Genomic DNA, 27103 nt, shown 5'->3' on the forward strand with positions numbered 1-27103 from the left:
TTAATGGAGGGCCTGGAGTGCAATTTGAATCATCCATCAGGATTGGTCATGGTAACATCTTACTAGGGGTGTCCCTTGGATGATGTATCAGCAGTGGTATCCGGGTAAGGTACTTGTGAGGTGATGGCGTGAGGCAACCTAGTGTCAGTTCATGTTAATATGTGGCAGTGAATTTGTATATGAGGCTGTCGGCAGGTCTTTTAATCCCCATCTTTGGCTCAGTACTCGACCTGGGGACCAGGCCTCACCACTCACTCACACCAGCACGATAAATGACCAGGACACCGACAGTAGAGGCTTAGTGAAAGCATGTTCTGCAAGGCTGGCAACCAGGGGCTCTGTCTTCCTTTCTCACAGAAAGCCCGTATATAGTTCCTGGTTAGGCTACTTCCAGTTCCAGGTTGTTACAACATATGCAATGTTTTCAGGCAAACGTCAACTGTGTGTACAGAATGTCCCAGCAACCATACGGTTGCTTGCTTGGTATTGCTGTGGATTTGATCAGGTCATCATCTAAGTGTTCTGAAAATAGTTTGTATCATGTCTGACTTGGGCATGGCCAGCTCTCTGTTTACAAGTGTCCTGACACCTGTTTGTATCATGTTTCTCCTTCCATGGAAAGACGGTTGGCTTGTACAGTATCTGTGGACATCCCAATCTGTGTTTTCATGTTGACAGTAGTCCAAGGCTTTTATCAAGTGTCCTCTCCAGTGCTTCGAGCAAGGGCACATGTACTTCTCAAAAGACCTTGATGTTATCAACACTAGTGTTAGAGACAGGGTTGTGTTCCCTTTAGAAGGAACCATGTTAGGCACATCAGGACAGTAGGACTGTGCTCCTTTGGCTGGAGAAGTAAGCAAGACATAATTTACTTTCACAATTTTGAACAGAGGCTTACCCTTGACATATTAAGCTGTTCCTGGTATATGATGACAGTACAATTCCACATGATGGGGTATTGACCAATGTCGATGATAGAAAATGAGAGTACATGAGTGTATGTGTTGAAAATGATAGGTGGATGTTCATGGACAAAATATGCTTTTAGAAAAGGGCAGCGATGGGGCTAGAAGTTCTTAACAGGGCTACCATCATATGCCCAGGTGCTCCCATCATTTGACCAATCCTTATACAATATTGCAGGGACCATATGCCAGATACTGCCATCATACACCCAGGTACTCATACCATATGCCAGCTATTGTTTTGTATTGAAGTGCTCCGATAATTGGCCATGGGGAGACGTTTCTATGTATTGCCATCATATGCCCAGGTAGTCACATAATGTACCAGCTGTTGGCCTCACTTCCCAGTTGCCACCATCATTTGATAGTCATTGGGCCTCATTACGAGTCCGGCGTTAACCGAGGCGGTAAAACCGCCTGGTTAACGCCGGACTCGTATTACCATTCCGCCTCCGTGATTCCCGGAATTACCGGGGCATCACAACCCCGGTTTTCCGGGAATCACGGAGGCGGAATGGTGTAAATCCCCATTCCCATTGAGTCCTATGGGACTCAATGGGAATCGGGATCATGGAAACACCGGCAGCATCTTGTAATGCTGCTGGTGTTTCCTCGTCCGCCTGCAGGCGGGCGGTGTTAAACCCGCCAGGTCAGACCTGGCGGGAACATCACCTCCCGCCTGCAGGGGTCGGGATCAGGCGGTCCGGAAACAACGGTGGCGGCGGGTTTACCGCCACCGTTATTTCCGGACCGCCACGGTCGTAATGAGGCCCATAGTCTTCAAATATGAGGTACTCACACTATATGCCTAATTTTGCCATCAAATAACCAGGTATTTGCATAATTTGTCAGATATTTACATTATTTGCCCATCATGTTTCATGTTTGCCAAACTTGAACCAAACTTCTATTCTTTCCCATCTTCCTATGCCTTCCACCCCTCTAGCTAGGCTAAGTACCTTCACTCCATCACTTGTCGATTTTCAGGCCCTAGATATCTTGAGCAGGGCTCTGCAGATGCCCCTGACCAGTGGCTGCTCATCCATAGTGGATGGCGGGTTGGCAACCCAGCACCCATCATGATGTGCCAGGCTTGCCCAGTGAACACACAAAGAAGTTCCTCATCTGTATCAAGCAGCTGAGGAAATGCTCCCGGGCTGGATTTATTAGGGAAAGATAGTTTCCCTTGGCTTACACTACCACATCCGCACATGCCCCGTGGGAAATGCAAAGGTCGGGCCACTTTGCTACCCCAGCATGTAGGGGCACCCATGTGGCTCTGTGCATGTTTAGAGGGCCTGGATGGCGAGTTGGTGGCACTCTGGCTCCACCGCCCATGTCAGGAACCAGGAAGGAAGCGATGTTAGATTGAGAACTCCCCCTACTCCCTTGTTCTTTTCTGCTTGGCAAATGGGAGCTACAAGCTTGCAGATGAGGAAAAGGGGGCTGTCGGGAAACCCCACTAATTGCCATAAGATACATGTTAAGACTTACAGGAGGCAAGAACCTTTGCATCAGAGAAATGCCTGCTTGAAATTTGAGTTTTGTAGGCAACAATTTCACCTTTTTTAGTATGTTGGTTGGCGGACAATGAGATGCCTCAAACCTCCCACTATTGCTCTGTTGCTGTCCTCGTTTCCTACTTGGAATTGTGCCTATCTGGAGCAGTGCAAGATGTTTGTTAGGCGTTCGTCAGGTATTTAAGGCAGGAGTCAGAGTCCCTGCTGGGTTATCCCAGAGGTCTCTCCTGATGTCTCCCACAAGCCCCATACCCCCCTCAAACAAGGCATACAGGGCAAAATGAATCCCCTTCCCCCAATGGCCAAGACTCACCAGAATTTGAGGCCATACCAGAACTTTTATTTCAGAGCGATGCTCCAATCCAGAAGGGGATTCTTCATGATGATGAAACTGGATCATAAAAGATAGAAGATTCCTCAAAGGGTCCCACAAAGCTGGGTGTGCCATCACCTGGAGTAAATGGGGTGTGGTGGCTGCAGGAAGGTGAAGAGAAGCATTCTGGTGTTGACAAAAAGGGCATTGGATGTGGGAATATGATGGACAGTCCACTAACACTGAAATGCCGTGTTTGCAGCCTCATTTGCCCCATGGTAGGTAGGATTATAGTCCTGAGTTCCTTGCAGCGCGTTGTGCAACCACTTAATGATGAAAACCAGGGAAAAAATAGTCATGCAATATTCTTCCAAATCTAAGGGCTGTCCTTCCATGGACTGGAGGGGCTGTCAAGTATTAGCATATGCACAAGGTGTTGGCTGTCCCTGACAAGGATTCTCCTGGAACCAGAAAGGTACTGCTTCGCCTATTAACATCTACTTACACTACAATGGGAGGCAGGAGAAGCAAGACTGCTTTCTTTCTGGAGTAATGTGGATTGATAGATTTGTGCTCTAGTAGGTACAACCTTTACTCAATGTTGCATGATTTCCATTATGAGTGTCAAAGCATTGTGCTTGCATAGGTTGAAGCTGGTTCCAAAGGCTATGTAAAGACACATGCTTTGGCCATGTGGCCTCAATTTGGTTGCCTGGACCTTTTCTGCCATTGTGTTGTGCATAGGCTCTTCATTTAGGTTGACTAGCTCTGTTGTCTAAACCTTGAGCAATGTAAGGTACAGAATATGCAATTTAGGGGATAGCTCTCCTGTCGAAGGCTTTACCCTTCAGGGTGTCATATAGGCAATTAAGGGACATGGTGCTTCTGTCTAAAGCCTTGCCACATATGGGGCAGTATGTGTGATGTAGGTGGATAGCTCTGCGTTCTAAAGCCTAACACTGTACGGTGCAGGACAGGGGATTTAAGAGGATAGTTCTGCTGATTTAAGCATGACGAAGTACGCTTCAGTATATGCAATTTAAGGGAATGGTTCTCATCATGTATCGAATTGTATGTTTGGTTTAGGGCCTAGTACTGCTGACTAAGGCCTAACCACGTACAATGCAGTATGTGATTTGGAGGCTAGCTCTCCTGACTAAAGCATTTGCATGTACAGTGCAGTATGTGATGCATGGCAATGTTTAAGGTCTTGTATAGGGCCCTTCTGCCATTTATGGTGGTCTCGACACATGTAGCTCAGGTCTTGATGCATCAGGGGTAGTGTATGAGTGCACATGTGAATATGTATGAATGTGTGTGCATGTGAGACAGGGGAGGACAGCCTCTGACTGGGGCAAGTGAAGAGCGCCCGAGGTCTCAAAATAAAAATGTCATATTTGCACTGCCATTCTGGGTGAAGCCAACATGTGGGTGTTCTTACACAGAGATAATGGATTACATTGGTGCAGCCAGTATGGATAGGTTTTTCTTATAGTGTGAATAGCATTTTTCCTAGAATTATGGGCAAAGCCAACATGATGAGTGTTCTTAATTCTTGATACTGGCCTATATTGGCACAGCCAACACAACCATGTTTTCTTACAGTATCATTACTGGCATTATGGACAAAGCAAATAATGAGTATGATCTTATGTGTGTATACTAGCCTATATCAGCAAAGCCAGCATAGATATGTTTGAGCATAGACAATAGGAAAAGGCTTTTGCACTGCCAGAAAACAGACTGGTATACATTGCAGGTAAAAGCATCATGAACATTTATTGAAAAACGATCCATTGCACTGTTAGTGACCTAGCACATATTTTTTTAGAAATTGTAAACTGTGTGCTTTCTTACCCAATTTTTCACAGAAGGTGTGCAGTAAAAGTACACAATTTTAATTGATTATTTTAAAGAATGTCTTGGGGAGAGAGCCCCAGAGATTCCCCTTGGTTGATTGAGGTTCTCTAGCTTTGCTCGGTTGCTCTCACATATTCATGTGAAATTTTTAATCTCCCAAATTTAGAAAATTCACCAGTCGCTATAGTCCTTTTGAAGTAAATGGTTTTATTTACTATATCAGTAGATCTCACGCATTTTCCTAAACACCTCATTCCAAAGCAAGAACTATTCCAGCTGAACTGAAAATCAACTTCATGAATCCACTACTAAGGAAGCCTGGTCTTCTCTCTTATGGCACAGATGACTAGACACATTGCCAATGGCCAAATCCTGACAAAACATATTGAGAGAGTGTAACTGCAGCCACAGGCATTCTCAAATGTCAACAACCACCCCAACGGTGCCCAGATGAGCTTTCACCTCCATGGGACACCTGACAGAAGCAATTGCAATCTGAATTGATCTCAAGAATCAGGCATACATCAACAGAAATGCCTGTCATCCTGGCTCTTTAATCTAATTATGACAAATTAGGCTGTATAACACTTAACAACCATCACACAGAGATGGTAATATAAGGCTGAGCTCGCGTCTGGTTCTCCTATTTCTTCTTAGGCCAAGTCCAAATCATTGCTGTACTCCTTTCCATTGTTTTTTCTATTCTATCTAACATCTACACATGTTCTGCTATGTCCATATTCAGTCATTTAAGCTTGCATGCCACAACTACTCCAGTGGCCTAAATAACAACCTCAGACTCCACAATTCAGACATGCTGCTGATCTCTGCTGAAGGGTAAATGAAATTGATCGCTGGATCATCCTGAACCATTTGATACTAAACACCAGCAAAACAGAAAGGATGAGGTGTGGAAATTGGCTACTGCCTCTGCCAATCCCACTATGATTGGCTGAGCTTGGTCTCCCCGAAAGGTACCCAACATAACAAAGTTCCTAGGAGTTAGTATAGGCACAGATCTCTTATAAGCACATTACGAGAAGTAGGTGCAGAAGTCATCTTTTCACCTGCTGATTATTCTGAGATGTGCTTTCCTCTTTGTGGGTTTCCCCTATATAGTCACGTCCACTATGAGTGTTAGTGTCTTTTGTCTCCACTAAGCCATCAGACTACTGTCAGTGCCCAGTAATACCTGCTCCACAAACTTTAGTATGTCCATATATCTGCTCCCAGAATCCTTCCCCATATAAGTAGCTGAGATAACCACTCCATAGCCCTGAATTGGCTTTATTAGAGGTAGCCCAGGCATCTCCCTTGAGGACGTTGGCAAGCACATCCAGCCCTCAAGGAAATGAGACCCAAATGCCGGTCCGATAGCACAGCAAGTAGAGCATTCGCTTTGACATCCGTGCAGAGCCAGGCCAAACTCAGCCTTTCATCCTTCTGAGATCAATAAATGAGCATCATACACCGAGGGTAATAATAAACAGCGCTCAGATGTCTGAGGGTTTGTAGCGCTATATACATGAAAAAAAATTGCCTGCCGTCCAATTTGGGCAATTACTGACTAATGCATAGTCTCCAATCGATATAACCTTAGACCAAAATGACCATATTCTCAACATCCCACTTGGGTGATGCTTTCTTTTCAGTAAAAACCTTCAGTGATTTTGGGCCCATACCTTACATGACAATCTGGCTATTCCTAGCACACCTCATACAATCATTTTATCAGCCAGCCAATGATACCTGCCTTTTATATGAATGGTTAAATTTGTATTTGTATTTATATTTATTTGTTTACATAGCGCTTTACACCAAAGCGCTGCACAATTGAACAACTTGGTGCATAAAACATAAAACAATATAACGGTGGAAGCAAATTACAGTTATGAATCAATCAACAAACCAGTAAGAAGAGCAATTAAACTGAAGGGAATAGGGAGAGTAGAGGAGTGGGAATGTGAGGAAGAAGGAGAGGTGGGGAGGAGAAGGAGGAGAGAGGGGAAAGGGTGAGAGTGGGGTGGTTAGGGAGTGGAGGGAGGAAATCAAGGGAAGCAGAAAGAAAGGAGGGGGAGCAAGAAGGGGAAGGAGTTTCAGGGCGGGGGGTGGATGGAGAAGGAGAGATTTAAGGGAGGTGTGAAATGAGGAGAAAGTAGGAATAGAACGGATTGACAGAGGTAGGGAGTTCCAATGCAGGGGAGCTAGGAGCTGGAAGTAGCGGAAACGGGAGGGGGCACAAGGGGATGGAGGTACAGTGAGAAGGAAGTGCTCAGCTGAATGAAGGGAGCGTGAAGGAGTGTAGAAAGAGAGGAAGGAGGAGAGGTAGGGGGAGCAAGTCCATGGAAAGATTTGAAGACAAGGCAGAGAAAGTGAAATTTAAGTTGAGAGTGAAATGGAAGGCAGCCAAGGGAGGAGAGGGAAGCCAAGATGGGGTCACGGGAAGTAAGGAGACAGAGGGTACGGATAGCAGAGTGGTAAATAGACTTGAGAGGGGCGAGATAAGAAGTAGGTAGCCCAAAGAGTAAAGAGGAGCAGTAGAAGAGGCGAGAGAAGATAAGGAAATTAGAAGTTTAGTAGCATGAAAGGTGAGAGAGGGGCAGATTTTGCGAATATAGAAGAGGTGGGAGCGACAGGCACGAGAAATGAGAGAGATATGGTGGGAGAAATAGAGAGAGGAGTCAAAGTGAATGCCTAAGTTACGAGCGTGGAGAGAGATAGGGAGATTAGCCAGCCACACTCCTACTACAGGCAATTCCTCACCAATTATCATTTTATGTTTAGCCTAAAGTAACACACTTGAAGGACCTTTCTCAAAGCAATTCTCAGAAAATTACAGGTAATACCATTTAGTGACTGTGACAAATTACTTCTGCCCCACAGGAGTACATGAATGAGTAGTGGTTACAGCTCTTAAACGATCCTCATACTGCTACAAAACAAGAGTGATCCCAAATATAAAGATTAAACTGGCACAGTAGACCTCCTTCGCCTTTTCAGGTAACTTGGGCCAAGGGAAAGCAATACTTTCAAGAGGGGTATGAATGTGATCCAGTAACAGCCGAAACAGCAACGTACAACAGTCAAAAATAAAGGGAATGGCCAATCAAGTTTCTATAATACTATGTACTTTAATTAAACATGCAATCTCCAATAATAAAACAATAGAAAAAGCTACATAAATCCCACCCCCGTGGAAGAACACAGAATATGCAAAGAGAGAACGATGCAGCACTCCGGACAGTGAAACAGGCATCAAAGGCAATCAAAAAACAGAATGTTCTCAAAAGGGATATATTCTTGTTAAAAAAAGGGATTTAAATGACCTAACCAGATGGACCAGTGGGTCAGTTATGGGTCAATAGTACCTTTTTGCTGCTCTTAGGCAGTTCGAGAGCATCAAACCTTGCTTTGAGCTGGCCCAGAGTCTGTTTGATTGAGGTGACTAAAAGCTGTGAGAAGGTGACATTTGAGCAATGCAGGTTGGAGGAGTGCTCACGAGGATTAATTCGGAGGCGAGTTGGTTCAAGAAGTGTGGTTACCGCTGGGAAACGTTGCCTAGGGATGCTCCAGAGGTTCGAGTTCAGGTCCGGTGATGGTTCGGAGCTGTGATCCTGATGTTTCTGTGTATGGTTCAACAAGGCAGCAGTTAAATATGGAGCCGGTACGAGACATTTATTTATTTTTAGTGTTTTTTTTATGACGGGCCTAATACCATACCTGAGTTCGGTTTCTAAGAGCGGATCCGGGATTCAAACCTCTGTTGCTCTGCTTCCAAGACCAGCACATTGCCCCTGGACTATCCTCTGTTCAGCATTCAGATCTTCTAGTTAGCGGATCACCCCTTCTTAGATGGAATTACTCGCATCATTTCTGTAATTAATAAAAAAATAAAAAGCCAGGGTTTCTACCCCCTTGTCAGATGGCAATTCCTCACAGTGACAGCAGAGGGTACTCCCAGAAAACACACCACGCACCAAGTGACATTTTTCCCACATTATCCATAAGCAGGATGGACTTATCTTGATTCAATATAGCACCCAACACCTTTCAAACCTATGTCAACGGAAGGCCTTATACGCAGAGCAACAAATGCCCAACATCATGATCAGACCACATACCTTTCTCTCGAGTTACCCTCTTACCCTACTTCTCATCTGACATGTTTCCTTCACCTCTAACCTGCCTCTGTCCCTCACTTCCTCTGCTTCCACTTTAGCACTTCACCCATCATGGTCACATCCCAAGCACAGCTGGCCGTACCATCTACCTGCATTTAAAAATGTCCATGGTTGATTGTCCTTTATCTATGTATGTGGATGTATGTATTGTCCTCGGTGACTGCTCCATTTACTCCCCTCCACAACCTGGTCAGAATGTCCCTCAAGCTCCCACCATTATAAGAAAGTCACTGTTTCCCGTCAAATCAGATTTCTTATGTATTGAATGTTCTTTTGTGATCAAAGGGTATTGCTCCTCCTGCATTTAAATAATTCAAAATAAAAATAGAATTGAAAAAATCATGTTTGACATCCAACAACAAACACTCCAATACAAACTCTCCAACCTATGCTCTGGTTTACAAAACTCCAGGAGAAACCCACAGAACTACAGGAGCCCCATGTGGCAGATCGGCACTAAACAAATGCCCATGAAAATTACATAACATAACATGTTTGATAACTACTACCTGATATCCAAGGCACTGTATCTATGCAAAATCAAACTGAGATGATTATGGAGAACACCACGTTCTACTTTTAGACCACCTATCAGTCTTCAGACCAGGCAGAGGAACAGAGACTGTCTATTAAACATCAAAGAGGATAACCTTCTCCCCCACAAAGCAATGCTCATACTCATTGGGCCTCAGTGGTCTGGTTGAATGGGGACTTACCGGGTCAGTCCGATCCTGGAGGACCCCGTAAATCCCCATTCACCAAACCATTCCCCATTCCCATTTGAGCCCCCATACGGCTCAATGAGAATGGGGAAGGCGCTAATAACGGGCCCGCGAATAGGTCAGACCACACGTCCTTTACGGGTCCCGCTAAGGGACTTCAGAATTGGCCGGTAAGAGATTACTGGCACCGGTCTCCTTACCGGTGCCCGTTATCCCTTACCGCCCACCTCAGAATGAGGTCCATTGTCATTGTGTCCGTCTAGAACACTGTAAATTGTAACATCCTGATTAAGAAACTGAGGCAGTGGATACAATATTACCTTGACAACCACAATCAGCAATCAAAGCTGCATCATCAGAATACTCCAAGACAATTATATGAGAAGGTGAGGATCGAGGATCTGCCATATCTCGGTTACTGGTTGACATCTATTTGTGTCCATATGTAGCTTAGCCGGGAGGATAGCTCAAGCACAACACTTGATTCATCATGGGTTTAACCCCCCATTCAGGTTACTGATCCTTTCACCCAGCACCACACCCTCTCTATAGATTGAGTCCAACTTTGTGGTTAATAATTACATGAATGTTAATGTTAATGTTAAAGGATATTTGTACCGCGCACTATCACCGCCGGAGTGGTCCCCTGGTGCTCTGGCGGCTCTGGAAGAGGGAGGGGAGGGTGATTTAGTGGGATTAAGCTGGAGAAGTGCAAGAGAGCAGTGATGTGCTGTTGGCAGCCTCAGCCCGGTGGGTCTGTTGGCAGGGCTTGAGGTGTTTTAAGGTCAGTAGTCATCGTGTGCTTTTGTGCAAGTATATGTGCGTTTTGTTTTGTTGTTGCAATGTAGTGAAGTTTGTGCGGATTCCTGCATGTTAGGCTTGTAGTTGTGTTTGGTTAGAGTTTGAGAGGTGTATGCAGAGGGATGAAATCGTTAGTGGATTGGTTAGTTGGCCTTGATGTCCTTGCAATTAAGTCTAGGTGTGATGCTTGCTATCATTCACTTTTCCATCAGAGTGTGGCACTTGCTAATTTCATTATTCTGTCTAGATTCGAGGAAGGCTAGTGATCATGATTCCATTCAGGTGTTGCACTTGTCATCATTCACAGTTTCATCTAAGTGTGGTACATGCTAACATTCATAATCCTGTCTAGACACAATGCAGGCTAAAGTCAAGAATTCCATCTAAGTGTGGTACATGCTAACATTCACATTTCTATCTAGATGCGACGCAGGTTAAAAGCAAGAATTCCATCTAAGTGTGGCACATGCTCACATTGGTAACCCTGTCTAGATACGACGCAAGCTAAAGTCAAGAATTCCATCTAAGTGTGGTACATGCTAACATCCGCATTTCTATCTAGATGCGACGCAGGCTAAAGTCAAGAATTCCATCTAAGTGTGGTACATGCTAACATTCCCAATCCTGTCTAGATGCGACGCAGGCTAGAGTTAAGAATTCCATCTAAGTGTGGTGCATGCTAACATTCATAACCCTGTCTAGATGCGACGCAGGCTAAAGTCAAGAATTCCATCTAAGTATGGTACGTGCTAACATTCACATTTCTATCTAGATGTGACACAGGCTAAAGTTAAGAATTCCATCTAGGTGTAGCACATGCTAACATTATTATACCTGTCTATAGGTGACGCAGGCTAATCTTGACCGTTCTCTATAGGCGTAGCACTAGTTAGCTTTGGCTAGTATGTTAGAGCATAATGCAATGCAACATTTACAGTCCAGCTAAGAATGGATTTATGCTGGTGGTCACAAATCTCTCTAAGTATGCATGATGTAAATCTATGGCAGTCTACGTTATGGAGAGGTAAGGTGAGTGGTGAGGGCTTTCTGGAGTAGAGTAATTGCTCTACACCCCAACCATGCCACACTTACAGTTTTGTTGGTGTCTGTTGGCTGCTGGCTTCCTTTGCTTCTCCTGCGGGCATTAAACATTGGTTACCAAGGACTCCAAAACTGGCATTCTGGAGGTAGCACCGCTATATAAAAAACCAGAATTGTTATAATTATTTAGGTGCTGGAATGGCAAAGCTAGGAGATGACACCTAGCTGCACCCGATTGAAGAGTGTTGGGGTAGCCAGGCGAACATCACGTTTTCTCTCATCTTGTTTGTTTGTTTATTAATTTGTAATGCGCACCGGACCCTTAGGTAACTGGCCGCCACAGCAGACAAGGTTACTTCATGCTTAGTTGTGTAGTGAGGGAAGATATATACATACAAGCAACACAGATTCAGCGATTCTAGCTAATTAATAAACATGAAGAAACATATGTACATATATACATGTGGATGGATATAAGAGGGGGAACAGAGGTTTAGATGGTAGCTGGTGTAGTGTGCATTATTTAATCAAGGAGGTCGTTAGAGTGTAGCCATTTGAGGATGTTACGTCTGAAGCTGTAGGAGGATTGATCTTTTCTCAGGTTAAGTGGGAGTGCGTTCCAGTACTGGGCCGCCTTAACAGGGAAGCTACTTCTTCCTGATTTCTTTATTCTAAATCTAGGTATCTGAAGACAGTGGGAATTAGAAGCTCTGGTGGGGCGGGTCAATGTTCTTCTGACTATTATTTCCACGAGGTAAGGTGGGGCTGCATTATTAAGGCACTTGAAGGTTAGCGAAGCTGTTTTGAGTGAAATTCTGTCTTTGATTTTTAGCCAATGATGTTCTCTTCTCATGTTGGAAACATGTTCTCTGGTGGGTAGGTTTAGGGCCGTTTTCAAGGCATTATTTTGCAATATCTGAATTTTTGTCTGTGATGTATTTATTGGATCCTAAGTAGAGGGCATTACAGTAACCTAATCTGGAGAGTATAAGGGCATTGACAAGGATAATGCAGCTAGCTTGAGTTAAGAAGGCTCGGCATGCTCTAATAAGTTTGCTGGTGTAGGCCGTGGAAGATGCTAGAGAATGTACCTGTTTCTTCATGTTACGCTCACCTTGTCTCTACGGAGGTGTTGGGCACGGTTGCAGCCCCCCCAGGGGGTGAGGTGGCTCGGGTCCGACTTCGCCCTCTGTGCTTATGTGGTGACTGGTAGTAATAGGTGATTCCTGTTGATTAGTTTTGGCGAGCACTCTGTCCTGCTGCTTCTGGCAGGGGCGCTTGTATGATCTGGACCGAGTTCCTTCAATCGTCCCTTGCATGTGGTTGTCCAATCCTGATGTGACTAAGCCACTATGATTCAGGTAAGTGTTCCTGTTTGCCTTTGTCTTTCCTCGTCTGTTTTTGTTGAATTGTAAAGTTCATTGTCTTGTATTGCTGTCCGTTCCACTTTTGAGGTTTGCTCTTTTGCTTTCTTCCCTTGCAGGTGATGTTGCCGGCCCGGCAGAAGCTGCGGAGCTCGAGGCGACAGCCAGATGAGAATGAGGAACGAAGCTGCAGCGGTACAGTAGGGAGCGCGCAGGGTTCAAATGCAGCGCGGCCCTAGGATGGATGTTCTAACTTTGTCTTTCTTCTTCTTCTCAGGGTCCGAGTTCGTGGATGCAGAGTGCAGTACTGCGGCATCGGGATCAAGGTCACTGGATGTCAGGAGATGAGTCTGCAGATGAAGCGATGAAGCACCGGTTTCCTGGAGGTGAGTATGCAGGAGAACGTCTAGTTTCCAAAGGTAAGTAAAGTGGTCCAAGCGGTGGTGAGCGTCACGTTGCACGCGAGTGCACAGTAACGCGAAGCACCGGCCTTAAGGATGGAACAACTTATATAGCTGAGCTTCTGAAGCCACGCCTACCAGGTTCAGCCTGCCAGCCACACCCGATGAGTCAGCACATAAAGACCAGGCCTAGGGAGCCACACCCGATGAGTCAGCACATGAGGATGTAGTAAGTGATTTAAATCCGGCACTTCACCTAAGTCAATGCCTAGCGTGTAATGCACAACTGAAATCCTTATTTATTTGTGTCTAAAAGTTATTTTATTCTGAACGATGTACCACTCATATCACGCCCCTCTCTTGGAACCGCCCCCCGTTCACACTGAACCAGGAATCAGGCTGGTTTGCAAAGTTAAAATATTTATTTATGTAGTTACAAATTAATCACACTATGTTTAATGGGTATACAATAATCACCAATGGGGTGAGGTAACACTAAGCAATCTCTTTAATGCACAAGGAGCAATAGTGAGCAGAACAATTCAGCACAGAAATAATACTTTTGTGTGTGTGTCCAGAACAGATGGCAGTGTGGTTACTATTTCCCCCTGCACACCCCTCAACCCCCCAATAGGCAATGTAAAGAGATAGGAGGAGAGAACATGTTTCAGGAATGGCAAAATTCAAACAAAATATCAATCCCAATTTCCCCCCAGCAACACAAGAGAAAAAGAGAATTGATTGGCAAGCTGTCAGAATGGTTTTAAAGTTATCTTGAGAATGGATTGGGTAAAAACACTAAATATGGTTTAAATTACCGAAATTGTTTAAATTCTTATGGGAGCCACTTTAGATAGTTACAGACAAACACTAGCAATGATTTAATAGTAAGGAACAATGTGAAATCTTAAAATTAAGGTCGGAAGCAATCAAAAGCTGTTTTACACGTGTCAGAAATTCCCTAAATGGAAATTTGCGACAAACATTTCTGTGCCTGATAGTCGCAATTACAGGAGAACTATATGGATTTGGAATGCGGTTTTAGATGTGAATTAAAGCTGTGTATGTTAGCTACAAGCAGAGGTTGACATTTGTTTCAAGCATAAAAAAAGAAGAAGTAATGGATGTTTTAGTGTAGGTCTTTTTTGAGATAGGTGCAAGAATGGAAAAATGGGAATGTGCTTTTAAAATGACAAAAAGGATTTCTTACACTAGAGGACGACTATGAATAGACGAATACAACACAGGAACACAGCCACTGGATCAGGGCGACTGCCTGCAGCGGAGCTCGCCTACTTCAGATGAAAATATCAGCGCAAAGATAGTTTTAACAATACTAACAAGGGAGGAAAGATAGAAGGGATAGGATAGAGAGTTCAGGCAATTCAAAAGATTTCTAAAAATGCAGATTCTGAAGACACAATAGGATGGACTTCAGATAGGGATTGGACTAAGCCAGGTACATAGGCTAGTGACACAGTTCTATTCTATAGATACTCACTAGATATGTTTTGAATGGAACCGTCAGGATTCTGGTCAGGGATTCTGGTCAGGGATTCTGGTCAGGGATTCTGGTCAGAGATTCTGGTCATGACAGACTGCTGGATACACCAGACTTGACTGGGTCTGTTCACAGCACTGTACGGGATTGGATCAGGTCTGCAATGGCTCTGGTCACACCTTGGCACAGGACTGGGTTGGATCTCTTGGTTCTGATGATAATTCTTTTAGAAGGCAAGCAGTATAGCACAGCCCGGCTGTCTATTTCCCCTTAGGTTTCTGGGGTTCTGGTTCTAGAATTTTAAGGCCTAGCTGAAAATGGTTCAGCTAATGAATGGGCCTTTCTGCTTTGCCAAGTTTCTGGAGTCTGGAGAAAGGAAGATGGATGGTTCTGCTCCAGGGTGCTCCGCCAGCAATCGGTTAGTTGGTGAATCTGTCTGTGTTTTTCTGTGCTGAATTTTCTCTATTTATGCTTATGATAAAGGGGTGTGTGTGCTGGTTTATCCTAAGTGCGTCCCCTTGCCAGGGATTGGTCAGGGTCTCCTCTCTGCCTTGATAGGAGGGGAAGAATAGTATGTCAACTTTATGTGGGTTTACTAGGCCTAGAGTCCACCCCTAGGCTCTTGAGCACAAAAGAAATCTACTTTTGGTACAATACATATTCCCATGTGTGCCACCTCTATAATAATAACATATATAGATTACATATTTTATGTAGCAGATACTCCTCCAAACCCCGTCGCTGTAAGATCTTGTGTCTGCTTTTTACAGAATTTTGCCTTTTTTATCCGGAACACAATGTCCAATTTAGGAGCAAATTTCTACAAATGTGCGCATTGAATATGGGCCTAAGTGTATGATGTTTCATGCTTCTATCAAAAATAAATATTGTATAATATCACATGTTCCGCCGTTTCTTCCTAGAACATGTCACAGAGTTCCAGAGCCTTTTAAAATGTGCAGCCAATATTTACATTAACAATGCTGTTATTTTTGTGTTTTTAACAATTTTACACAGTAAGTTATCAGTCTTTTTAAAATGTGTCTTTGGTCTTGGTTAAGCAACAAATGGTTGTTTGTCTCTGCCTCCTTTTAACTCCCTGCAGTTCAGAAGCAGTCTCGTCCCAGTTCCTCCTGGGCCCAGGCCATTTTACGACCCTTCACACTTGGCAGTTCCTGTAGGTGGAGGATGTCCACTACAGCCCAAATTCTCTTCTCACCCTATAATCATCACTTAGGTGTGATTTCCTGGTGGAGGGAAGCAGAAGGGAGAGGCCCTGCCTCTGTGGAGGAAGCTGTTATACTGGCTTGGTTGCTTTTAGTCAGGCTTAAATTCAAATGTTATTCTGTTGCATTTTCCCTTTGTTTAAACAAACTTGTAATTTCAAACAAGCAGCTAGAACACTTATTCCAGATTCTAAACCATGGGTTTAAACAATTACAACATAGGTTACTCTCAGTAACAGGCCACTTAGTTTTCAACCATTTGATTTCAGTTTATACAAGTTTACAGTTTCTCATGCAGGCTTCTGACAGCTGTCATTCAGGTGGCCGAGGGTACTGCACCCAGATTTTGACAGATTTCACAGGCAGGCAACCTTTGCTGTGGATGTTTTTTATGACAAGTTTGGCTTTTCAGGACATTATAAGTTCACCATGATTTCTTGAAGCAAGTGAATTGTAGCACCCAGCAAGAGTATTGGATGTTTGAGGGTGTTTTGTACTGGCATTCTGCAGTTTCAGCAACCACGAAAAAGGATTTAAAAGCAAGATTTTGGATTTGTTTCAGCAAGGCACTGCTTTTCCCTGTGTGCTCCGTTTTCACTTGTTGTGGAGCCCAGTGACATGTTTCAGGGGTGAGATCTCTGTTTCCAACACTGACAACATGCATGGCAGATTGGGCAGCAATCTTTTTGTGTTGCAAAGCGCGATTTTCAAAGGTTTTGGCGCGCACAAGGGTTTTGCGGCCATTTTGATATTTTGGGCCCCATCAGAACACAGGGATGCCGCATGGCAGAGCAAAAGTGGGTCAAGACATCCCACAATGTTCTCTGGCATAAAGGCTTTCAGCTCCTGGAAAGTTATTGTAAAATAAAAGCACTCCTGCACTGAAATAAAATAAAAGCACTCCTGCACTGAAATAATGTGTGCCTGCTCACATCTCTATATGAGCCTGGCGCCAATGTTGCCAGGACTGAGTCCAGCCAGGGCCCCTGTGTTTATAGGTCCCAAAGTGACAAAAATGAGTCAAGTGACCTATTGACCCCATCACTAGATGGTGTGCTTTTCATGTTCTGGGGCCTGTGACCATGACACTTCAGTGTTAAGGTAGAGTTGAGGTAAAAGCCTAGTGTTTTCGCTTTTTTAGCTACTGTGATTGTATTGCCATCAATGTTAAATGCGGAGTAACCAGGGTTGCATTTTTTTAGGTTGGCAGCGGAGCCGAGGAGCAGGATCTCTATGTTGTCGTCATTCAGGCAGAGGCCATGGGTTGCCATCCATGCCTGAATGATGAAGTACATTGTGTTTACCAAGGCCGTATCAGAGACAGAATTGCCCGAAAGGAGAATGAGGATCTGGGTGTTGTCTGCATAGTCAGTGTAGGTGACACTCAGTCTGTCATATTTGTCAAATAAGGGCTTGGTAAATATATTGTACACAGTTGTCGAGACGCAAGAACCTTGGGGCACACCGTATGCTGTTTTAATAGGGGCCGCTGATGCTGATGTGGAGAGAACTGTCATTGTTCTGTTGTCTAGAAATGCCTAGACCCAGGCTGTAGCCTCACTTGAGAAGTGGGCGGCCGATGCCAAGTGTTCTCAGAGGACTGCATGGTCCACCAGATCAAAGGCTGCTGATAGGTCAAGAAGGAGCAGCATGGCAGTGTTTCCCTTGTCCTTGAGCTCATCAATTAGTCTCTTGAGATCTATTAAGGCCGTCTCTGTACCGCATTGTGGTCTGAAACCAGATTGGCGGGAGCCTAGGAGATGGTTAGTTTCAAGATAGTGCTGGATTTGTAAGTAGGCCACACTATTATATTGAGAAGGAAGGGTACAGTGGTGATAGGCCTGTAATTACTTGGGATAGAGGGGTCTAGACTTTGTTTCTTGAGAAAAGGTAAAACCCATTACTCTTTTAAGTTCCTCGGGAAGGTGTTGAGAAGGAGGCATTAATCAGTTTGGTAATAAAGAAGGCTACGTCCCTTGCAGCATCCTTAATTAGTTGGGCAGGGCAACTGTCACCCTTGCAGTTAGATGGCTTTAAAGAAGCAATATTTTTTTAGTTTCATGGATGGATACTTTGGCAAATTTGAAGGGCGAGGGGCGTGGCGTGTCTTTAGTAGGGCTGATAGGTAGTGTCTCACTAGGGGACAAGGAGGCTTTTTTCTTGGCAATTTTGAGTTCGGTGGTAAACTACCTCTGCCTCAATGGATCGTACAAAGATATGATGATACAAGGTGGACACAGGCGCAAGGGTGGTCCAATACGCTGAGATTAGCCCGAGCCCTCTGCAAAGAACAAATAATGTTCCTGGTTTCTGACCTGCTATTAATCAATGCGGGACCGCAAATGCAATTTTGCAGTTGTTTCATAATATGGATTCAGGTGACCGGTTGAGCCTGAACATAAAAAAACAGAACCACAAAAATGGCATAGTGTCCCCAAAATCTGAAGTTACTGTTGGTTAAATTAGCTAAGCCAAGAGACTTGGCTTTTCTTAAGAGAAGTATTTTGGATGTGTAGGTCGTTTTCCCAGTCCTAGGTAGAGAGATCAGGGAGAACCCCTGCATGGCTGGCTCTTGGAAATGAGCAGCCCTTGAAGAGAAGTACGGGTTAATGCCCACCTGCTCCCCTAATCCTGGTGCTTCTCAGCTTGCATCCTCTTTTGCATGCTGCAACACAAATAAATATAATAATATGCATGCATGCTGGTGTTTGTGGAAAAGTTGCCCTTGTAAGCTTTTATCCCACTACCTTGTAGCCCGTATGAGACAAAACAGATTGTGGTACAGAAACACAACTTACGAAAGAACATTAATCAGGACATTTGTAACCGCAGGACACCACCAGAACCGCCAAACATACGTAGCCCAACGAAACAGCAAAACACGATTGTCCTCCACAAGGCCATCCCCTCTCTATTTTTGTATTTTTTACGTTATTGTTTAAAGAGTGGACCTAGCTCGAGAGCAGCGGAACGCTGTACAGAGTATGGATTGCCGGCATTTGGGCTGGCATCTTTTGACAGTAGCACAGTACTGTGCGGTCTGTGTGTTGGTATGTGTGTCCATTGGAATTAGTCCTTGGTCAGGTGTTGTTGAAAGAGACATGTTTTGAGGGATTTGCGAAATTGGAGAATTGTGGGGACATTCCAAGCCGACACCCAGAGGGTGGGTGCATGACAAAAGAAGGATTGTTTTCTGGTACTCTCTTTAGGGGCGAGTTGTGATACAAGCAGGTTGGTCAATTTGCTGCGTGAGGATGTGTGCCACCAGATATGTGGAGCTTAGCCGCCGGGTACGCTGGTGTGCTATTCGTGACTGCTTTGTAGATGATACATGCAGTCTTGAACAGTCTCCTTGCTTAGAGTGGAAGCCAATGTAGTTTGCGTAGGAGGAGGGTAATTCAGCCAAATTTCCATGCTCCCGTAATAAGACATGCTTGGACTGCTTTTAGCGGAGCCAAGTGAGCAGCTACACACTATTTGCTAATGTTTTCCCCACCAGGTGGCGAAACAAGTTTTTTCTTCCTCTAAAACTTTTATGCGCTAGGCCTGTGTTTGTTGCTGGCTACAACAAACGCACCCTTAAAGGGTTGGGTGTCAAGTTAAGCCATATACAAGACAAATACACAATACCATAAAACCACACCCCTACACACATCCGCCATGAACTTAAAAGCCAAAACTCAGCACTTTAAAGTGTGCTGAGGGGGATTTACAATGATAATTAAAGCAGGAAGACAGTTGGGAATGTTCAGCACGATATTGGCCTAGACGATTTTATTTAGAGTCGTGTTTTGTTCTATTCTTCAATTGAGCCCAGTGAAGCCAATACGCGTAGCATTGGCCCCGTGTATTTTCATACAATTCTGTTTCACGTGAATTAGTAACCGGGTTAATTGTTTGAAAAGGGAAGGGAGTGCAGCTGGAGGTAGCTTTTATTGCTAGCCGGGCGATTTGTCTTCGGAACTTCAAAGGATGAAAGTGTAATGTGTTAATTTATCTTCCTTCACTGGTGCGAGCGCCTCAAGCATCTGTTGCAAAAGTAAACAATGAACATTAGCACTTCTGGCAGGAAGGCATAAAAAGAGCTCCTGCATTTCCAATCGCCTTGTTTTCGACTTCGGAAAGAGGGGGAGTGGTGTGGTACGCTATTCTGCACCCCCCATCCGGGCACACGTCCTCTCGAACTACCCTCCTGCTCAATCGTCTCCATTGAAATAGCTCCTGTGGCTGTTACAATAAAGTCTGAGCCATTACCATGCACAGTCGCAGGTGCCATAGAACGTGTTATAAAACTTGCATTGAATGTAAATGAAGCTGTATGCATAAAGCTCGCAACCAGATCATTGCGCCCAAGGCTGGCAAAACATGTATGTCGCGCATGGTAAAGTGTCTGTTTGGCAGCCGCCCCATCCCTACAGTGGGCCCATCTTTGATCTTATTAGTTTCAAAATGGCGCTCCCTGTTGCTACTCGAAGTGTGGCGCCCAAGATGGAGGACTAGAATTGCCGTCATTTATAGAAGCACGTGTTTTCTTTGAATACATATTTACCATGATTTGTCAACTGGAGGCTTATACATTATGTGAGAGGCTTTCAAGTCCCTCAGTCTGGGCTGGGACAGGCAGGCAAAACATGCTTGGGCACTTTGAAACACAATTTCTTTTTGTATAAGTGTCTTGCAAATGGACAATTAAATACATACAAATTAAAATGATGGGAGCCGATAAATATTCGATTTTGTCAATTTCATTCGTTTCTTTTATACACATCCACTTTAGACCTTTCCCTAAAGTAAGTTCTTTACAGCGCAGCCATATGTGACAGACTCGGCACCTTGGGGGTGAGATTAAGCGTATTTCCTGGGTTTCTCTGGTTAGATTTTCTGTGTGATACACCGATTGTCACATTCTGGTGTTCTGGTTCAGCTGGGTAACTTTACAAAGAGGAGATGATTTTGCATTGATGAGTGCTTACATTCTAAATTGCAATAGAATCACATATTTCATACGTATTGGTTCATACAATTTCCTCAGGTTGCTGAACAACCCTGGGATTTTGACCAGTCAAAACAGCAGGATGGATAGCCATTAAAGGTAGCTGTAGCATGCAGAGGCAAAATCACTCTCACACCTATGGACACATACTCCATATCTGACTGAGTGATTGCTCTGGAAGTGCAACATTTCATCAAAGAGTCCCCACTGCGTCATGCAGTATGACTCATACTTGTCTAAAGTGAGTCAGTTGTGCTGACCCAAGCCATGGTGCTGTTGGCCTCATTGATGTCAATTATGCTAGACTGAGCACTCTTGAAGACTTTAACACTCGTTTCGTCATATAACGGCTTTCATGACCCTCACAAGACCCTCACCTTGTTCATGCTATGCTTCCTAGAAGACCGCTCTGGTGACTCCATGTGAGGGCACAATATTACTCAGCCAAAAATGTGGTGCTTTGATGCTACTACAGTGGTGATGTTATGCAGTTCAAAAGCAGAGTAACATAACGTAACAAACAAAGTGATTTTTTTTTGCCAGACTGCACAGCAACACCTATAATCCACATCTTAAATCTTTTCCCCATTAATCAAATCCACCCATTTATTTTCATATCCGCTAGACTATCTGGAGATCATGCAACAGTCCATGATATAAGTCCTAATAATATAACATAACTTTTGCACTGTGCTAAAACACAAACAAGTACACTACATCACAGCAACCTCCCCCATGTCATCATACACCCTATCAACACTACATCATCCACCATTACATGAAAATTGATGCTTGCCAATTTCCACTTATCAATCAACTATGCAGCTGACATCGCCAACCCCATCACCACCCATTACTTGGATGCCATTTCCATTACTGAGACCTGGATTACATCCACCTACCCCTACATCCTAGATGCCCTCACCTCCAACAACTACAAAACTCTACAAGACCGTCCAAACAAGATCGGCCGAGGCCTCGTCATCCTTCATAAGGCTTAATGGCCATGCGTCCAATTGGACGTTGACACCATTGGCTCTTTCAAAAATCTATCCTGCCACTTTCCAATGGACACAGTCACTTTTTATCTCATCCAAAGACCACCTAAGCCCAACACCTCCTTCATGGAAGACTTCACGGACTTGGTCACCACCATGTCTCTTATGCATGCCAACAATATCTTCCTTGGAAACTTCAACATCCCTGGCAACCCAGCAACCAAATCAATAAAGAAAGATCTCCACTGCCTACTCAACACATGGAACCTCACAAAGCACATGAAAAAGCCAACTCACAGGAATGGTAATAGCCTCGACCTCAACATCACCACAGTGCCCACCTTTCATCACAGCTCTCCTATTTCGTTCCCTTGGTCAGACAATCTTGCAATCCCCTTTGAGATTAGTCACACCAAACCTCTCAAGCAAACCCATTAGAAACCAATCCTTCTGATCCTTCAGGAACTTCCCAGTGAAGGCTCTCACAGAAGACCTCACCAAACTACACCTCACATGGGCTGATGTATCTTGTATGAACCAGGAATGCAACCCGCTTCTCCAAGAACTCAACACCACCCTCACAAACATCAACCACTTTGCCCCAGTGAAGCAGTGCACCCTTAAGCATTAAGCCTCAGCACCCTGGTACACTCTTGAATTCAACCTCGCGATACGACCCATCATAAAACAAGAACAGAATTGGCAAAAATCCTGCTGCGCACCCGACCTGCCCTGTTCAAGGAACTCTGGGCTATACACAGGTGACTGATCAACACTGACAAGGCCAACTAGTACCAAAACACCATAGCCAAATCCAACAATGAAAGCAGAGCCCTTTTCAAAGCCATCAAGCACTGCATCAACCCTCTGACCGACCCACTTGTAGCACACTCCATCGAAAGATCCACTGCCATCCTCTCTTTTTTCATCAACACCACAAGTGACAGCGCACTGCACACCCCATCTCGCAAAACCACATCTACCTGGCCAACTTTCTAGACACTAACTATGGAAGACCTCACTGATACTGTAGCATCCATCAAGGTCACATTGTGTGTGGATGACATCCTCCCTGCCTACTTACTCAAGACCCTTCCGACTGGAGCATTCCTCCCTCACCTGACAATCATCAACAGCTCCCTAACTCAAGGCACCATCCCCTCAACCCTAAAGACCAGACACATCCACATGCATTTTAAGAAACCAACACTGGACCCTGACGGTCTCAGCAACTACTGCCCCATTACCCATCCTCACTTTCTAGGTAAAATCCTTGAGAAAGCAGTAGCCACACAACTCCTCCAACACATCAAACCCAATAACCTCCTTCAGTCCTACCAATCTGACTTCAGACCCAGATGAAGTACAGAAACAGCAACCATCAAGGTGATCGACAATGCCCTTAAATTCCTCAATGATGACCACCCTTGCCTTCTAGTTCACCTTGAACCCTCAGCCGCATTTTACACAGTAGACCACCAGACACTCACCAACAATCTACATCGCCGCATGGTGATCAGCAAGATCATCCTCAGCTGGTTCAAATCTGACCTTGTGAACTGCCAACAGTTTGTTCAAATGGATTCTTCCAGATCACAAACTCTACCCATCACCTGTGGAGTCCCAGAAGGATCCATCCTGCCCCCCATGATCTTCAATCTGTACATGGAACCGCTCAGAACCCTCCTCTCTCCACAGAACATCCGCATTCACCAATACGCAGATGACACGCAGATCTACCTCAAGATATCCTCCAATGGAGACATCCACAGGCTCAGGTCCTGCCTCACATTGATCCAGTCCTGGATGTCCAGTGTTTACCTCAAGCTCATCCCCTTCCAGACCGAATTCCTACTATTGGCCAACAACAATGAACACCCTGACATCCAGGCCTGGCTCTCTACTATGAACTTCGAGGGATTCACACTCCAGCTCGCCCCCTGTGGAAAGTCCCTTGAGTTCAACATCAGCAGACACCTCATACTCAAACAGCACATAGCAAGGAAGACACAAACAACCAGGTACCAACTATCTCTCCTGCAGATAATCAAGCCCTTCATCCCAGAAAACAACTTCAGATCCGCTGTCGAAGCCTTTTCCTCTCCCACCTTGATGGTGGCAATGTTCTTTTGGAAGGCCTTCTGGTACTACCCTGACACCCCAGAAATGTGTCCTGCCTGCTGCAGCAAGACTCATTAAAGGACTCCGCAAATTCGACTACATCACCCCACCCTTATCGAACTGCACTGGCTCCCACTGCAACCCTGCATCATCTTCAAAACTTGTTGCATCATCTACAAGGCTATCATACTAAAGTCCCCAAGCTACCTCACTGAGAAACTCAGCATTTCTGGAGGCCTGTGATCCACCAGAAGTAATGAAATGTGCAGACTTGAATTATGACAGGGCAGGAAGAAAAGAACCGGAAGACATGCCTTTTCTGTCTACGCTCCAAGACTCTGGAACCTCCTCCCTGTCAACATCAGATTTGCCCCATCACTATTCCAGACCTTCCTCTTCAAGGAATGGCTCCTCCTTTACACATAGGTCCACATACCCTGCACTCCCAACCCTACCTGAGACTCGGTCATCTGTTCCCCACTGTCTCCCCCACATGCTGCCAATTGCCCAAGCTCCCTTGTTAACCCCCTGCTCCTTTTTTCTCTGCTTCCCTCACTAATGTATTCCCCCTATGATTGTAAAGCAACACATTGCATGCTGAAACTAGGTCTGCGTTCAATAAATACCCTAAAAACAATAATAATAATAATAATAATAATAATAATAATAATAATAATAATTATAACAACATAAATGTGCTGATCTCCATGCATCCCAGAAATTGCTTAAATACTACACATCCCAACTATGCCTGGAATCTTATTTACTGTGCAAGATCCCCCTTCTGCCAGAAAGTGGGCATTTACGGATATTTGTTTGTTCTCTATTTTTACCTACAAAAACCACTCACACTCAAGTTTCCTGGTTTTTGTAGTCCCTATCTAGCTCACCACCACAACATTAACTTTATCATATGTGGATCCTGTTCTGGGTGTTAAGGTTGATCATGTCAGAGAGCAGCAGCCCTACAGCAAGCCGTCTGCTGGCTTAAGGTGGAACTGTCATAAAGAGGTGACTGGATTACCCAGTGGTTTAAAAGAGAGTCTAGTGCATATGGGGACATTGCAGTCCTTATCTTGTTATCGTGATTTGGTTTATAAAAACTTGCACACTGAATACAAAATATCAACATTTACCAAAATGAATCACAATTAAAATCTGTACAGCGACATTAAAAATATAATTCACACACAGACAATAATTTAATTCATACTGATTTACAGTCCTTATTAATATCAACCAGCTACTGTAAAGGTTATGATGAATTATACCTAGCTCACAACTTCGGAGCTTAATGCTGTTGGAATTGATTGTTTCAAGAGCCCACTTGAGCACATCTCATGCCCAGCAGACAACCCCACACCAGTCACATGTAGTACCATCCAGGACCTGGTCTACATATTGGCATCCCACCAAAATGAGTTTATATTCCTGAAATGTCCTGTCATGCTTACTGATAACTAATTAGTGTTAAGAAACATGCATCCATTCCACCATAACCATATTACCTCACACTCATCACACTTATATCTCCGCCATTCTGCATTTGTTCTTCTGCTGGCTAACACCCTCTTTTCTTATCTCCATCTCACCCCAACCCTCCTCTTTAATACCAATAGACTCAAGTCTGATGACACCCTGGAGAGGTCACAATACGCTTCCTCTCGGGCAAGATTCAGGCACAGTATGACCAATACAGTGGTGATAAGTGCAGTATAAATATTCAATAACAAAATATAACATAATGAGTAAATACCACACAGATCACTGTGAGAAGAAATTCCAAGGCTTAGATACCCATCTGGCCAACCAACCTAAAAGCTAGAATTCCATTACTTCTCATTTACCTGAACTACTGCACCAGTCGGGGACCCTGTTTCCATGAAAAAAGTCTTTCATCACCTATCACATGCCATCATCCAGGAACTACTTCTCAAGAACTGGAATTCAGGATCGCCAGCAGATCCCTGTCCCTCTTCCCCTTTTAGGAAAATCTCCAATTAACAGTGGCAACCGACCTGGCACTTTCAATGGAACAATGTTATCACTGTGCCACCCATAATGATGACGATGAAAAAGTCGACTCCCATCACGGCACGGCGCAGTGATCAGACAGATCACTTTGCCTGTATCCCGTAGCCTGCATTGCCCTACCCGCTCCCACTTACCTTTACGGCAGCGCACTTCTGTGTGTGCTCCCAACTCCCCACTATCCCTGCGGTGTCAGTTCCTCCCACTTACATGGCTTACTTCTCTTCCGCTTACCACAGCGGTATGCGGGGGACACCTCTGCAACCCCTGTCTCCCATTACAGCGACCAAAGGGAGCGGGCGCCGCCCCGCAACGCCTGCTCCACTTGGTTGCAGTAATGGCAGTTAGATTTCTTTTAAATGACTAGCGAGCAGTAAATGTGCAGTCAGCATTTTAAAGGCGCAGTAATTGTACGTTTCCCTTTCAATACTCAATGCTGCATGTCAATCTTGATACCTTACAGTGGGATTCAAGATCTAAATGAGGTCTTTACACAACCCACCCCAAAACTATTTGCCCTTGTCCGCTTCCTAACCAAGCTCATTGAAAATGTTGGATGCATGCAGCTACTGAAGAAAACGAGATCCCGGGGGATAGCCAGACAAGATTCCATTGTCAACGAGGCACTGAATCACAACTCACCACCACTGGGGATGGAAAGAGACGGACAGAACTACATCTCTCAAACGGCTGAGCCTCGCATCTGCCTATTGCAATGTAAAGCACTCCACCCTATCAAATCGTGTGGCACAGACTGAGATTCAAGATCGATCATTGCCGTAGGTCTCCTTTTACATTTGACAAGACCAAGGTGTGCCACTACCTCTTATGCTCTCCACCCAAGACCTGCAACCTCCAAGATTCACCAGGGCCAAACCCTCTGTTTCTTATTTTCATCCTCTACCTAAGCCTTCTTCCATACCTCATTCAGTTATTTGAATAATGCTAAGATGCAAGTGATGGGGAGAGGTGGAGGGAGGGGGAAGAGGGCCACTGTGCTAGGCGAGTGCTACGGGGAGGCCAGGAGGACAAATGCCAGGGGAAAGCAGGGAAAGCAGGAAGTGC

At 44.6% G+C, this 27103-nt stretch overlaps 1 long non-coding RNA gene across 1 annotated transcript in view; it reads right to left on the reverse strand.

The window, feature by feature from the left end:
* Positions 1-6507: 6507 nt before the first annotated feature.
* LOC138493334 (uncharacterized) overlaps positions 6508-27103 on the reverse strand; it is a 31000-nt gene continuing 10404 nt past the window's right edge. The window contains exons 2-3 of the long non-coding RNA XR_011276383.1: positions 8379-8531; positions 6508-8281 (exon numbers count right to left, since the gene is read on the reverse strand). This is a non-coding gene — a long non-coding RNA (uncharacterized lncRNA). The remainder of the gene's footprint in view (positions 8282-8378; positions 8532-27103) is intronic.

This window comes from Ambystoma mexicanum, chromosome 10, assembly GCF_040938575.1.
Source record: "Ambystoma mexicanum isolate Mex_15411 chromosome 10, UKY_AmexF1_1, whole genome shotgun sequence".
Classification (NCBI taxonomy): Eukaryota; Metazoa; Chordata; class Amphibia; order Caudata; family Ambystomatidae; genus Ambystoma; species Ambystoma mexicanum.